Source organism: Psammomys obesus, unplaced genomic scaffold, assembly GCF_907164565.1.
Source record: "Psammomys obesus unplaced genomic scaffold, mPsaObe1.curated_primary_1811, whole genome shotgun sequence".
NCBI lineage: Eukaryota > Metazoa > Chordata > Mammalia > Rodentia > Muridae > Psammomys > Psammomys obesus.
This window is the reverse complement of record NW_026585690.1, coordinates 4,259,295-4,275,561: the sequence shown is the minus strand read 5'-3', so window position 1 is coordinate 4,275,561 and position 16,267 is coordinate 4,259,295.

The window sequence follows — 16,267 nt, the reverse complement described above, 5'->3', positions numbered from 1 at the left end:
AAGGAAGGAAGGAAGGAAGGAAGGAAGGAAGGAAGGAAGGAAGGAAGGAAGGAAGAAAGAAAGGAAGGAAGGAAGGAAGGAAGAGGAAAGCACTTTGTCTCAGTTGATACCCAGTAGCAAGGATGAGGTTACTTTCCACAAGGAAACCCCTAAGATTGTATGCCTCTATGTTCTTGCCAGGGCTGGCCACAGTTCCCACATTGCTCTAGATACTTCCAATATATTGAAGTCTTCTGTGTCCCAATATCTATGTGATAAGATAACTTATTTTATAGGGTCCCCTTTCTTCTCTATATCTGACTCCAGTGCTTAGCTTTCTGAGATACACTGTATGTCTTTATGATGTCCAGGTGCCACAAGACTGCTTTCTTCCTCAAGGTGAGCATAAGAAACCACAGCTTGCTGACACCCTCAGCTATCCCAGCATGCCTCAGAGCACTAGATTCTTAGAAATGTAATTGTCCCATGAACTTCTGCAGGGTTACGTTCTACCTGAAGCTTGCTACTTCCTGTTAATTGAAAGTTGTAGTGCTGACTTCAATGTCCTAGGAAATCACACTGCCTTATAAAGTATAAATAACCAAGGATTTCTCAGGACTGTACTAGGACTGTATTTGAACAGACAGCTAAACAGTTTATCTAGTCCTAGGATGAATCACAAACTACTATTGATCGTGGGGGTTGTTTTGTTTTGTTTTTCAAGACAGAGTTTCTCTGTATAACTCTGGCTGTCCTGGAACTCACTCTGTAGACTAGGCTGGTCTTGAACTCTGCCTCCCAAGTGCTGGGAGTGTCACCACCCAGCTGCTCTTGTTTTTTAAAAGCAATTCCAACTTCTCAGCTGAACAGCAAAGAAAGAGTTTGCCAGATCAATAGCTACATATCAAGTTCCACAGTGGAAAGAAATATGAAACTACTAACACTACTTGAATGAGCTCACAATAGCACACTTTAAAACCCCATGACAACCCAAGCAGGCAAACTAAATGCAAAGAGAAGGGTGCACCCTGTCTGTCAGCAACTCTAATCTCTTTAATATCCTCTACAAGGAATGCTGAAGGAATGAAGTTCCAGAAGCTTCCTTCCAGCTGATTCTTCATCATCAGGTTTCTCGTGCTGGTGTAGGAAGCACGTGAGGATCCTACTCATGAGCCAGGATAACTATTAATACGACATACTATGAGGCTGAGGAAGTAATTGTATGATAGAGTCATTGAACCTGCTGTTAGATAGATGTGGAACAAGATCCCACAGCTCGCCTGACCTCTAGGAGCATTGATTAGTAAACAACCAGTGATTTTTAGATTCTAAACCACTATATCATAGTTCCCCGGAAGTCTGAAGTCTCTAAATCTCTCTCTTCATTCACGACACACAATATGGTCTCCCCAGGAAAATGCCACAAGTACTTTCACTGAAAGCTTAAGGAAATAAATGGCATACAAGCGACCATATTGCAAGATCATGCCCCACAGGGTTCTGGTATCACACTAACTAGGGAGCTCCAGGTCTAGGAGCCAAAATAAGAGAAGATGAATCCCTCTATAATAAGTTGAGTTAGGCTCAAGAATCCTAGAATGATTTAATAATTTTTATAGTTTTTTTGAGATTATAATTATATCATTTCCTCCATCCCTTTCCTTCGTCTAATCCCTCCCAAGATCCCTGTTCTCTTTCAAATGCATGGCCTCTTTCCTTTAACTGTTGATGTGTGTGTGTGTGTGTGTGTGTGTGTGTGTGTGTGTGTGTATGTGTGTTCCTGAATACGTAAGTAAAATCTTCTCAGTCTGTTTGACGTTACCTGTATGCACATGTTCTCAGGGCTGACCCTTATGGTATTGGATAACCAGTCAGTGTTCTCTCTCCTGGGTGAGACTATTCCTCCCGCTCCCAGCATTCCCTAGCTGCCTGTAGTTCTCTGTCTGAGGCTGAGGTCTCCTGAGCCTCCCCCATCCACGTTAGCATGTCTGTTGATATCATCGTTGTTCAGATCATGGTCAGGCAACCATGCTGGTAAGGCTTCATGGGTGGAGCTCCTGACACTTCTGTGAGCAAACTCCCTGTTAGCGTGGATCTTACAGTCTTTCTGCCCCTCTTCTGCAATAAGCCCTGACCCTCAGGCACAGAGGTTGTATTGTGGATGGGACTAGGTTCCACAACTCTGCATTTTGATCACTTATGATTTCTTTGTAATCATCCCACTCTGTTGCAGAGACGTTCCCTTGATGAGGGGTGAGAACTACATTTCTTCAGCTAGACCCTGGACAGGTATGTCAATCCTAGAATTCTGATGTGGAGCAACAACTTACCAAAATATCTATCTACAAAATATCCATCTACTTTTTTTGCTAGGGTCCTGTGACCATCTAGTATCATCACAAAACTTCTGCTATCCTTGTCAAAACACCTTGATCAGCATTATATCCTATAGTTCATTGTGGTCATAGTATTGTCTCTGTGTCTGAGAGAAACACTGCTGCCTATCTGCTGTTCCTAACACTTATTTTTCCCACTGAACATTCAAAGCAGCTGCTTACATTACATTTGCTCATGGAGAATAGAACTATGGAGCTCATTTCTAACACCTTCAAAGAAGAGTGTTTTTGACGATCTTCTGGGGGTGGGGAAAAACAAGGTGAATCCAGACTGATAAATATAGTATCCCATTACATAAGCCACTGGTATAGCACACCAACACAAAGGCAATTTCTGAGCAACACATAAACAGCATTATTTAACTTATACAGGGTGTTTTTCCATTTACAGATGCAAAAAAGAGGCATCTTTTAAGTTTTGTTTTTTAAGTGTTTAGATAAAAGAAAGTTACAGCAAGTAAGTAGGACTATTAGTAGGACTATTTATGTTAGTTGTCACAAACATAAATCATCTTGGGGAAAACAAAAATTTAATCCCTCCTTTAATGGGTGAGGAAAACAATGCTCAGAAGAAAGATGTCCTCTTTCACGTCATCGCAGTTGCCTTCAGAGGCAGCATTCCAATCAGCACTAATCCACACAGGATTAGAACAGAGCATTCAAGCATATGTCTTCTCAAGATGCTAATGAAAGTTGTGAATAAATGACCTCACTCAAAAACTAAATGAGAAAAAAAAAAAAAACACAAGATTCTGTCTGCAATTTCTCTCATTATTCTCATGACTTGAAGTCCATCCTTGGCTCTAAGGTTTAAAACGTTTAATATGATGGTTTAAACATCTAGCAGCATGATATATCCCAGGTATGATATGCATGGGATGAAATATCCAAACTGACCCAGATTAAGTGCTTCAATTTCATTAGAAATTAGAGTATTCTCTTCACGAAAACAAGTCTGAAGAACATGAATGCTATGAGCTTCAAACAGGCTCCTCTTTGGTTCAAAACCACCCAGCACTAAGCCCGCAGGGTAATTATTCACATCACTCAGAAGGCTGAGGATGGAGGACAAACCCGCCATGCACTACTGCAAGGCCTTGAAAAAAAAAAACTGTTCTGCACTGAAAGGTTGCATCCTGTAGACAGCATGGCAGCCAGTCACATGGCATCTACAAACAGCCAGGGCTCCGTTTGGTAAAGAGAGACCAAACTAGAAGTTTAGGTGGTTGCTTTCTTCCATAATAATCAGAGACAGGGAAGGCGGGAGAAGCAACAGTAGGCACAGTCCACAGAAGCCAGACATTAGAAACAAAAATTTCTAGCCTGAGAAATGATCATTATAAAGCTGTTTGCCATAACACCTTTGCTGATGCCTTCAGCTCACTCCCTCTGAACTTTCATCTTTCCTCCAGGCTCAGCAGATTTCTACACAGAGATTCATCTAACAACCAGTTTGAAAATGACTTAAAGATAAGCTGTAGTGAGCACAGTGAAGGAAATAACTGTGGGCTGCCCGCGGTAGATGGGCATTTACATTCTAATTTATTCACAAGACAGAAATGTATGGGTGTTAAAGGTATGTTTTGGGAAAACTAACATTAAAAAGGTCAAACCTGGAGTTACATGTCTAGCACATTTTAGACATCATTTCTAATGGCTTTCTCCAGACATGAAACAAGGATAGATTCCCAAAGGACAGAAACAGGAGACTGTCTAGATGGCACAGTACTGTTACTGCTCCTCACACAAGGAAAACGGAAGAGAAAGGGGTGGACGGGGAAAAAAGAGAAAGGAGGAGGAAAGAAAAGAATAAAAGGAGGGGAGGGGAGAGAAGTGGAGGAATCTAGAATGAATAACTGATTATCTGGGCCCTCTAATACTTTCCTTATCTACCTAATGCCTAAATAATGCCACCTACTTTCAAGCCAAGTTTAAAAATAAATAAATAAATAAATAAATAAATAAATAAATAAATAAATAAATAAATAAATAAATGAATGAATAAATAAATAAATAAAAAACACCTATAGTTCTCCTTTTAACAACAGATTTGGGAATATTTTTCTCTTTTTTCATCAGTTTTGTATTGTCTGTGTCAAGTGTGGTTTTGTGGAGCTGCCATGTTGTTCTAAGGATTAAAGGATGTTGCCTGTATTACTGTTTTAGAAAATGTGTTTGCATCTGGCGTTTTCTCAGACAACTAGGAATAGTGCTTCCTCAAGACCCAGCCATACCACTCCTAGGCATATATCCAAAAGAGGCTCAAGGACACAATAAGGACATTTGCTCAACCATGTTTGTAGCAGCTTTATTTGTAATAGCCAGAAGCTGGAAACAGCCCAGATGCCCCTCAACTGAAGAATGGATGCAGAAATTGTGGTACATCTACACAATGGAGTATTACTCAGCAATGAAAAATAAGGAAATCATGAAATTTGTAGGTAAGTGGTGGGACCTAGAAAGGATCATCCTGAGTGAGCTGTCCCAGAAGCAGAAAGACACACACGGTATATACTCACTCATATAGACATAACATAGTATACACCTACTAAAAACTGTACATCTAAAGAAACTAAGTAAGCGAGAGGACCCTGACTAAAATGCTTAGTCCCCATCCTGAAAGGCAAAGAGGCTGGACATCAGAAGATGAAGAAAACAGGAAACAGCCTAGGAACCTGCCACAGAGGGCCTCTGAAAGCCAAAAGAAGAAAACAGGAAACAACCTCGGAACCTGCCACAGAGGGACTCTGAAAGCCTCTGCCCTGCAGACAATCAAAACAGACACTGAGACTTATGGCCAACTGTTGGGCAGAGTGCATGGAATCTTATGTAAGAAGTGTGAAATAGTAAGAGCTGGAGAGGACGGGAACCACACAAGGAGAGCAACAGAACCAGAAAACTTGAACACAAGGAACTTCCCAGAGACTCATACTCCAACCAAGGACTCTTCATGGAGATAACCTAGAACCCCTGCACAGATGTAGCACATGATAGTTCAGTGTCCAAGTGGGTTACATAGTAATGGGAAGAGGGACTGCCTCTGACATAATCTGATTGGCCTGCTCTTTGATCACCTCCCCCTGAGGGGGGAGCAGCCTTACCAGGCCACAGAAGATGACAATGCAGCCACTCCTGAGGTGATCTGATAGACTAAGATCAGAAGGAAGGAGAAGAGGACCTCCCCTATCAGTGGACTTGGAGAGGGGCATGCATGAGGAAGGGGGAGGGAGGGTGAGATCAGGAGGGGAGGAGGGAGGGGCTTATGGGGGAATACAAAATAAATAAGGTGTAATTAATAGTAAAAAAATTAAAAAATTAAAAAAAAAGAAAATGTGTTTGTTCAAAATGTGTTTGTTCAATAAAGATTCAAAAGACTACCATGTACCACGCACTATTCTAGGCACTAGAAAGCAGTAACAAACAGAATACCGTATGGCAGTGATAAGCTTTATAGAAAAACTAAAGTAGAATGAGAGAAGGGGAAGGAATGTTAAGGTGAATGAAGAAAACTCACTGAGGAGCTGATATTTGAATATAATGATTTCAAAACAGAAATCCCTGAAATTACTAGCAAACTTGTTAAACACACAAATTTTTTTAATGAATGCTAAATATGCTAAATAAAAACTTCCTCATGATTATATCCAGAAAAACAATTAAGTGCCAGAGAAAGTATTTCCAGTCTAGTATCTGTCTTAACTCCTGTCACCTCCTGAAGCACCTTCTTGGCTATGTGTTAGTACCAATGGGAGAAAAAAAATCAGGCAACTTAACCTTGACTCCAACCTGATTTCATTATAACTTAAAAATATTCCTTTGGATGCAAACACTAAGCAGGAATATATCAGTAGTTTAAGTCCCAATTCTGCTCTTCTTGGCTGGTGCCACACTTTCTGTGCCACAGCTTCCATATCTAAAAACAAAATACTATTATAACCCAGTGGGGATCCAGCTTGTTAATGGAGTACTTACCAAGCACATATAAGGCCCTCTCTGGGGAAAAACAAAAACCTTAAACTAAATTTTATATTTAAGATTATCCTGATATGGTAACTCATACCTCTAAATCCCACAGCTGAAAAGCCAGAGGCAGGAGTATCAAGAATTCAAGGTCAGCCTTGAATATGACAGTATGAGTCCAGCTACGTGGGACTTTCTCTCAAAAAAAAAAAAAAAAACAATAACAGTAATGATAGGTAATAGCAGAACCCAGTATCCAGAACTGACTAATCAAACTCAACATTGAAGGGACTTACAACAGTGATTTATACATATTAAGAACTCATCAGATAACAAGTATAACTGTGAGTGTTTTATTTTGGAAGATTTTTAGTGTTGCTTTGTTTTGTTTTCTTTGAGACAGTCCCATTCTGTAGCCCTGGCTGGCCTAAAACTCGCTATATAGACCTAACTGGCCTCAAACTCACAGAGATCCACCTGCCTCTACCTCCTAAGTGCTGGGACTACAGGAGTTCACCGTCACACCTGGATATGACTATAGTTTTTAAAGGTACTAATACATACAATGTCTTCTGTTTCACTTGTAAAAATATTCTTTATGCACTATCTGGGTTTAAAAGCCATTCTCACAGTGCATACGCTCCTTTGATGTCAAGGATACCATCGGTTATATTCACATCATTCTCCCCAAGCCCTAGAACAGTTAAACAAATTAATCATTTAAGCAGACATTTCCCATGGGCTTTGGATAGAAATCAAAAGCTAGTAAAACTTTTGCCAGTAAAATCTGCCAATGCACGCTGACTTAGTTAAGGCTGTAACTTAAAACTCACAGTCTGTTCTCACAGAGAGAAGCTTATGCCATCACTAGCCTGGTTTTGTTTTTTTTGTTTTGTTTTGTTTTGTTTTGTTTTTGTTTTTTGTGGGTTTTGTTTTGTTTTGTTTTGTTTTGTTTAGGACTGTAGATAATTCCCTACTTCCTGCTTCCATAATCACCTACCATAGGGGAAAAAATTCAGTTACTTTGATGCAAGTGGGCTATATTTGCTCAGCTGAGACATTTTTGACACCTATCAAGCCTAGGCCCTCTGAAGACACTAGAGAAAATGGGCACTATGATCAATGTTCCCAGCAAGATTAGGACATACTGCCTGTGGACACACAGAGGACAGAAAGAAGGGCTCTGCCAGGAGGGAAGAGGAAATGTTTCACAGTGAAGAGAATTTTTAGCCTAGCCCTTAAAAGTGTGAAGAATTGTTCCAAGCAGAAGATTTAGGAGGGAAGTTACAAGTTCGTAAACAACCCATGCAGATGGGCAAATATGTGGAAACAGCTGAGGAACCCCGGAAGGGAGAGCAGAACACTTTGACACACAGGCCAGACCTTAGGCGGGGACCATGTGGTGGTGCATTGGTAGGACAGGAGAAGGTCACAGAGAGCTTACAAAGCCACCTAAGGTGTGTGCACTGCATGCTATACCTCCCAGGGGAACACCAGGGAGATTTCAGGATCGTTTTGGGAGTGGGGGAAAGACACATGAAGATGGGATGGGATAGTGAAAACGTGAACGCGGTTATGACCATCTTTTGTGTCTTTGTCTTTTTTCTTATCTTTTTAAAAAATGTTTTTGTGAATTGCACATGAGTGCTGTATCTACAGCATTTGGAATCGGAAGGCCCATCCCTGGAGAAAATGGATTCTCCCCCACTTGGTGGCCATTGCTTCGTCGAGTGGAGTGACCTTACGCAACCCCCCCCTCCACGTCAGCACGTCAACTAGTGCAGTTGCTGTAGCAGGTCCTGTTTGGGCAGCCAGACCGCTACCCACTGTCAGGGGTCAATTTTCCCTGTCATCTCAGGCCTCTGGCTCTTACGGTCTTTCTAATTCCTCTTCCGTGGTGTTCCCTGAGCCTCAGGGGTGGAGGCTGTGTTGTAGATGACCCAGTGTGGAACTGGGTACGCTATAATCACTGATTCTCTGCGTTTGAATAGTTGTGCATCTGCCTCCATCTGAAAAATAAAAAAAAAGCTGCTTTGATGAGGGGATAAGAGCTACGATTATCTGTGAGTATAAAGATAATTATTTAGGATCTAGTTAGAGATTTTACTAGTTTAAGAAAGTGGCGGTAGCTGCTGCTCCTCTTTAGTCTATGACCTCTTCAGGCATGGGTAGTTGGCTAGGTCTACAGTACTAAGTATGGATTTCTTCCTATTGCACAAGCCTTAAGTCCAGTTAAACACCTGGTTATTATTCCTCCCAAGAGATAAGTGCCACTGTTATGCCCTAGGAGATATATTTCGTGGTCAGTTATTGTGTTCTGTAGAATTTGTATGTGGGTAGTCCTATTGATTTTCTTCTCCCTTGGCAGGTTAGATAGCACCTTCAGCTACGATGAGAGTTTGGACCCAGCCTGGGGGACTATATATATATATACACATTGTGAGACTATATATATATATATATAAAGTCAAAAAGATAGATAGATAGATATCTCTTTCGGACTTAGTTCCTTTATCTACTCAATAAGAGAATTTGATTGCCTTGTTTTACCTAAATGCACACTTATTTCTTGATCACCTCCTATGCCCCAGTGCTAAAGATATAGTAATAAGTATGACGAGCAAGTTTTCCTGCCTTTACAGAGCTTCCATTGTGGTAAATAAATAAATAAATAAATAAATAAATAAATAAATAAATAAATAAATTGCAAAATTTGGGGGAGTTGGAGATGACTGAGATGGAGAAAAGAAATTCAGGGAGGGAGAATAGGAGGGACCGGCAACAAAGAAGCACTCGCATGAAGGACTGACAGTCTTAAGACAGAAGCCGGTCTGGCATGCTCCATGTAAAGCACGGAGGCCTATATGGCTGGAGCAGAGACAGAATCTAGTTTAGGGCTGGAGACCGGAAGGAGAGGATCAGATCACATCAGGGCCTGTGGGACTACAAGCCCTGGCTTCATGTCAGGCTGCGACGAGGAACCCCTGGAAGAGAGCTGTGGTCCAGCTTACACTTCAATGTATCATGAACCGCTGATTCGAAAAGATGCTGGAAAGGGGTGAAAAACAAAGACAACAGTAATGCTATTCTTTTGGCCCACAGGAGGGTGGAGACGTGTAACAGGGTCTCCTTCTGCATCTGTCTTCATGATGGAGCTGACAGGATCACCTGAGAATGAAAACAGGGTTAAGGACTACCCCAAGACTTTAGGCATACGGAGCTGGAGGAACGAGGACATGATTCTATAAGACTCAATTTTTGTCTTTCTTCATGGTAGAGTTTACTACTTATTTAGAAACAAGTTCTGTAAAATTTAAAAGTATTTACTGTCTTTTAAAGCATCTCCTGTCTTCAGAAAGCCTTACAGTAAAGAAAAGATAATGGAAAAAAATTTTTCTTAAAAATCTTACTGAAAGTAGCCAGGCACGGTGGCACACGCCTGTAATAATTCAGCCCTCGGGGAGGCAGAGACATGCGGCTCTGAGTTTGAGGCCAGCTTGGTCTACAAGGCAAGTCCAAGACAGGCAAGGCTATACAGAGAAACCCTGTCTCTAAAAAAAAGAATAAATCAACCAAACAAACAAACCTACGGAAGATGCCGCTGAAGAGTCGGCTCAGCAGTTAAGAGCACTGGCTGCTCTCAGGCGACCCCAGTTTGGGTCTGGCGCTGCCTCCAGGGCCACAGACCACACACCCTCTTCTGGCTTCCTCCAGCACCCACACCACTTTTGATACTCTTATACAGACACATACACATAAATAAAGAAAAACCGCACTCAAAGAAAAATGCTCATTTTTTAAAGTCTCGATCTTTTCCAGTTACTTATCCTTTGATCTTTCGATTGTGTCCCTCTGTGTCTTGTAGACGAGCAGATGGGGAATCGCTGGTGCCATTCTGAGCCTCAGAACAATCTTGTCACCAGAGGAAGACCCGAGACATGCGCAGAAATGGAAACCCCTTGCTGGTGGCACTTGAAGCGCCTAACCCTTGTGTCTGCATTTGCATAGGCCTGGGATGAAGGTTTCAGACCAAGAAAGAAATGGCAGCTGACAGTTCTCGGGGCAAATCCATTCCCTGTGAGTCCTGACCTCTGTGCCTCTGAAACATACAGCACCTCAGCTTCTACTTATTGCTCAGCTGTGAGGAAGGTACAGTATGTCTGGTCTATAAAATTTTGGAGTCAAACATACTTAGTGAAGGTGGATTTATGACAGCCATTCTCTGTGAATGGATGGATCAGTTTTGATGGACACTAGTATAGTACAAAATCCATAAACAGGCTTGTAAGTAAATGGTCCTGGAATATAGGCGGGAGCTTGGAATGTATGTGTCCTTTGAATATAGACAGTCTGTGGAATACTAACATTTCTGGAAAAAAAAAGTGATTAGGTGTTGTCTGGGAAGAGATGACGTTAAAAGACTAAATGAGCGCTGGCCTAGTCAATCATCTAGTCTGCTCTAACTGTTCATTTAGAAGTTGATTCGTCTTGCCTGCCACACAACATACCCTCAAGACTGAGAGTGTAGTCTTCTGCAGTCAAGAAAAGCAAAGCTCTTCACTTTTTCAGTCGCCATTGGGTTTCGAACATTCTTAATTCATGTCGGTATCTAGAACCGAGATTGTACAAACCCATTTCATGCAAGTTCACAGCCCACTTCGTTTTTGTCTAGATCTTTACACAACACTGGAGCTTGTGTCTTGATGCCACTCATAAAGACATGCACACTGTGTATATTTGGTATATACAGACATACAGAGAAAGAAACACAGAGAGAGAGAGAGAGATGGTTAAGGGCAAGCAGATCTGATCCGAATCCCCATTCCAGGACTTAGCTTTTAACTTCATTAAGATTGCTTTTTTTTTTCAACACTAACATGTTGGTGGAGGATCACAGTGAATTTCTGGCAGTGCTTTTATGAATACTAAATAGGGTATGTAAGGCACTAAGCCGTGCCTAAGACACAGTACAAAAAGTATTCTTATACATCCCAAGCTGCTTGCACTATGGGAGAGGGGCATTTGGGGACATTTATTGTCACTTCTTTCTGTTTTCAATTAAAAGTTTTATATTTCTGCTCTCAAAACAGTTTGTTAGACAGCTCAGAGTTGGCAATGGAAATGAACCTAACGTAAATGAAAGGCAGCACAAAGATCTCATGAAAATTCTCCGCCGTTAGTTAGCACGGCTATTGTTTTCCACTCCCATGTCTCCTCACTCTTCTGCTAGCGTCAGGTAGTGCTGCACTGGCCATGGGCACTTTGAGGAAGCTGAGCTGGGGAATGTGTGGTATGAGTTCAATAAAACATACTTTTGTGGTTTTCAGCACACAGTTGAAACACTGCTGTCTGCCCTCACGCAGGAAAGGCTCCCAGAGGTGTTATTCAATTGGCATGTGACCCAAAGATACAGTGAGCTGACACTCTAAACTTGAGCAGTAAAGAGGGAGTGAGGCTGCAAGTGTCCAGATCACAGGCCATTCCAGACATTGGAAAAAGTGTTCTTCTGTTTTTTATGGTATTGGTGCCACTTGTCACTCACTTCCTTAAAGCTTGCTACAGTTTTTTCTTATCAAAAAAATGTATCCAAAATAAATAAAAATACACCAAAAAACATATATTTAGTTTCTCACATAGCTTTTCGTTCTTTTCCTCAAAGAGATATCTTTGTTTTACTAGTTTAGAATTTACATGCCCTATGGCCACTGTTCATCCTAGTATCAAATACAGTTCTAGTTTCCTATTAATTGGGGTGAATGGGAAGCACTCGACGGCACAGATTTTTACACCAAATGAGTAAATAAACGACAACAAAGGTATGGAAAGTGACCAAGTGTGTTATTTCCATGAGATGGCAGCATAACCACCCCTGTGAACTGTAAGGAGTAAATGCCCGATCCATGTGAACGCTCCCTGAGTCAAGGGCTGCTTTTGGCGCTCAGTACAGCCAGCCTCATGTCCCGTGACCTTAGCCCTTGGGTTACATTGTCTCCTCAGGACAGAGAGAGAATACGGCAGACACACTGATCTTCTGAAAGCTGATCGTGAATATATATATACATAAAAGAGTTGATTGCCTAGATCTCCAGGGAGTAACCACTACCTTTGAGGGCGGTCCAAATAAATGACTACCCTCCAGCAGTCAGGCCCTGGGCCATGTCCTCCTTGTAAACCAAATGCTGAATTTAGATAAGGTAAAATCTGAAATGCTATGCAGATCCTTGCTGTCCTTTTCATGGTTTCTTCTTGTGATAGTAGTAGATGTGGTTGATTCTATTTGCTTCTTTGCTTGTTTGCTTTGTTTTGTTGGTTAAGATAGAATTTCACTGTCTAGCCAAGTCTGGCTTCAAACGCATGATATTCCTTCTTCATCATCCACATTAGTGCTGACAGAACAGACATGCACCGTCGTGCCCAGATGTTATTTTTGTTTTGATGAATAAGTAATCATGGTAAGGTGACATATTACTCAAAAAAATTTTTAATGTGTCAGTGGTTGGTAATAAAGCAACTATTGAGAAACCTATTAACATAATAATAATGATGAAATATTTATTTACACATAAGATTTATTTAAACTGGTATTAAAATTTATCTCAAACTCTCAGGAAATACTTAAAAATTTACTTTCTCTCATTTTACAAATGAGGAAACTGAGAATTAAGAAGATTAAATAACTTGACCAGGCTTTAAGGCATAAAAATTGTAGAAACCAGAATTTGAACCTAATGCCAAGTAAATTTCCCATCCTAAGACACTGTGAATACAGTGGGCACCTAAGCCAGGGCTTTGCATGACAATGTTCAGAATGGCTTGTGACATAGAGACCTACACACAACATGATCTGTGAAAGATCAAGGAAGAACTACCCTTCCTCATCTTTTTCCTCTTCCTCCTCCTCCTTCTTTTCCTCTGCCTCTTTCTTCCTTCTTTCTTCTTCTATTACAAGGGTGTCTCACACATAGGGAGACCTAGATAGCTTTGGAGAGAAACCAGCATGATGGATACTTAAACATTACTTGACACCACGATGGAGTACCAAGTGCTTCATTTGGCAGTCCTACACATTCTGCCTTTTATAACATAGCTGTATTCTGGAAAGGGGATACTTGAAAACTATAGCGACTTTACTTTTAAGTCATTAGTAAATCATTAAAAGTTAACATACATCCACAAAAGGTGCCTTCTTCATGTCTTGACGAGTCACTGATTACTACTTGCCTTGAATATTATTTCATTTGTTCCTTAAAGAAACTTAGGAGGCATTTAATATTACCCTTGTTTTACTCAACAGAAAAGAAAACAGTCTAACAGCAAATTTAAACTTCAGTATGATAACTCAATATCTAGTGTTTTTCACCATATTTAAGAGACCAAAAGACTTCTGCTCCCACTAACTTAAAACCTAGGTTAGTGAGGCATGGTGACAGGCAACTTTAATGCCAGCACTTGGGAGGCAGAGGCAGGTAGATTTTGGTGAGTTTCAGGCCAGCTTGCTCTGTGTATTGAATTCCAGGACAGACAAGGATACATAGTGAGACCGTGTCTCAAACAAATCAACCAACCTAGAGCATCTGAACAAACAAAGGCAAACAGAAGGCTATCTGTTCCCCTTTTTGCTGGGAGGAGTGCATTTAAACACAAAAGCACAAATTCTGGCCCCAGATTGAGAAGCATTGTTTTTGAATGAGACTAGAATACTGAATAACAAAACTGAGGAACAGATACACATTTTTAAAAAAAATTAAGCTATATTATAAAACACGTTCACAGACAGTTGTAACTGTTTGGAGAATAAAAAGAATTATAAAATAACAAGTAATTCATTACCATGGAGTATATGGAAAAAAGTCACAGCCTGGTCCCAAAGTACTTTATACAGTTGAACACATTTTTATGTTTCTTCCGAAGAAAGGGAATTTTTTTTTAAATTTAATTTTATTTTTTTATTATTAGTCACATTTTTATTAACTCTGTATCCCAGCTGTATCTCATTCCCTCATTCCCTCTCAATCCCACCCTCCCTCCCTCATCTCCTTCCTGCCCCTTCCAAGTCCACTGATTGGGAAGGACCTCCTCCCCTTTCATCTGACCCTGTTTTATCAGGTATCTTCAGGACTGGCTGCAAAGTCCTCCTCTGTGGCCTAGCAGGACTGCTTTTCCCTTGGGGGGTGGTGAGGTCAAAGAGTCTTCCATTGAGTTCCTGTCAGAAATAGTCCCTGTTCCCCTTACCATGGGAAACCAATTGGTAGCGATGTTTTGAAGAAAAAAAAAATTATGGACTTTTGTGATCAACACCCAACATGGTAGCACAGAGAACTAATACAAACAAAGTAAACTGTGGTAATTTAGTAGCAACACCTAGTAACCAAAGCATCTATAAAAAGCAAGATTTCTCATCCTGGGTTCAGAATCTAGGCACTTATATCTCCATAGGCTTTCCCTCCTGAGCTAGAACATGTCTTCAAAGGCGAGAGAAGTAAGGTAAATGGAGAAAGTGATCAAGAGTGGAGTTTGGTGGCAACTCCCAGGAGGCTATCTGCTAAGGCTGAAATAAAGTGTCCAGATTCCGTGGAAAGTACAGGCAGAGCCCAGGGCTGTCAATACCATGTGTCACACTCCGTCCCACTGGCCCTAAGTGACTAAATTCTTGCAAATTCATGTCACTGTAAACACAGTGTTTTACTTGCTACTCAATTGCTATAGAATCAGACAAAGGCAGCCTGACACTTTGCTGACTGCCTTTATCCGAGACACCTTTGCAAATCTTGCATACATACAGGTTGAAAATATTTTGAATTTACTTAAATACTGTTATTCTAACACTGTCTTATTCTTTGTAGTACTAAACTTTGGATTAGGGTTCCTGAAAACCGTAATGTTGTGTGAGACATTGAGACATTATAGTATACCTTGGAAGAATAGTACACATGCAACGGGGTGAGCAGAGACATTTAAAGTAGGAGACAGCCTTTGGCAGCAAAGCCAGTCCTCTGTTTTTAAACGCCAGCATTAAACTAAGCAAGCTCACCATGGCACGCATGTTCTTTCAGGAAGACGTAAAAGGACCAGGTCAATCTAGAATGCAAAGCTTGCTCTTGTCAGTAGAAAGCAAAATTGGTGAAGTCTTTATTATGAAAAGTCAGGCTGCAGAAAAAAATAATACTAATCACAATTCCTAGTGAATTTCTTGACTACATTCTGTCCAAACTTGTGTCATCATAAGCATCTGAGAGTTATTTGCCATTCTGGCCAGCTCCTCTAAAATTCTAAATCCCTAATGACTAAGCTACATCTCATTTTAAGACAGGAACTATAACCTAGGTTTCTATATAATACACATCAAGTAAGTAAGCTTGTTATAGATATAACATTCCAGTTTAATTACATATTAACCACATATCAACTAGATCTATGCTATTCCAAAACCTTTTGATGGTGGCCAGTGATTTATGTCAGTAGCATATAGCTAATAGTCACTTTTGTTCCCAAAATATATTTGTATAAATGAAGTTTCTATACTTCAAAGCCCAAATTCACAAGGAAAGCACCTTCTAAATCTTACTGCTGTAAGCTTGTTTTTCTGAGCTGTTATTATAGATAATAAGAGACTTCATTCCACGGCTTCTATAATAACACATTATAAATTTTGCACTGGATTTTTTTTTTTCACTTTAAACTCTCGTGATGGCAAAACCATTTTCCTCAAAGCTGATTGGTTGCACATGTCTACAACAGTGCTTAAATGTGACCCTGATATGAAGCCTCCTGACAAGGAGGGACCTTTTTATGTTAAGTCTTTTGGGTACTGAACATGACACCTTCTTGATGAATTTTTGTTTTATGATTAAGAAATAAACGTGTCTTGCTCCTTGGCTCTTTCTGGCTTCAGCAGTTTGTAGTCATTTCTACCGTGGGCTATTAAGAACATA